This window comes from Branchiostoma floridae, chromosome 19 (genome assembly GCF_000003815.2).
Source record: "Branchiostoma floridae strain S238N-H82 chromosome 19, Bfl_VNyyK, whole genome shotgun sequence".
Taxonomy (NCBI): Eukaryota; Metazoa; Chordata; class Leptocardii; order Amphioxiformes; family Branchiostomatidae; genus Branchiostoma; species Branchiostoma floridae.
In genome coordinates this window covers 11586778-11587216 of record NC_049997.1, presented here as the reverse complement: position 1 = coordinate 11587216, position 439 = coordinate 11586778, and the positions used below count along the sequence as shown (strand labels likewise).

The window sequence follows — 439 nt, the reverse complement described above, 5'->3', positions numbered from 1 at the left end:
AGAATGGGTTGAAAAGAGCCGGCAAGACGTACGGGCATCCGGTCGGGAAGCGGGGTGGGAGGCCAGTCGGCTGCAGCTAGGCAAAACGATGAACTCAGGCGAAACAGCACCGAACCCGACCTCTCCGGCGTAGATCGGCCAAGATATGAGAAAGCAAGGCTCCAGGCGTATAAAAGGTTCTATGGACAGGTGAGGATGTACAGGTGGTTAATGAGAGCACGTGGACTGCTCCTGACCAGGTGTCGCCTCTTAACGACGCGAAACCCGGTCAGGAACGATCACGCGCCTCATTTAGAATAGTGCAGGTATTTCTGGTGTTTACCTGCACTTTACCTGCACTGGTCCATGAATTTCGTTTTATACATAAATGTCCTATAATGTAGGAGTATATGGATTGTTATTAGCTGTATTGGTCTGGTACCGCCTATAAAGTATGAAA

General features: G+C 49.9%; 1 protein-coding gene across 1 annotated transcript in view; it reads left to right on the top strand.

Annotated features, from left to right (window-relative positions):
* LOC118406689 (centrosomal protein of 290 kDa-like) overlaps window positions 1–439 on the top strand; it is a gene marked incomplete in the record, with an annotated part of 47468 nt that overhangs the window by 24539 nt on the left and 22490 nt on the right.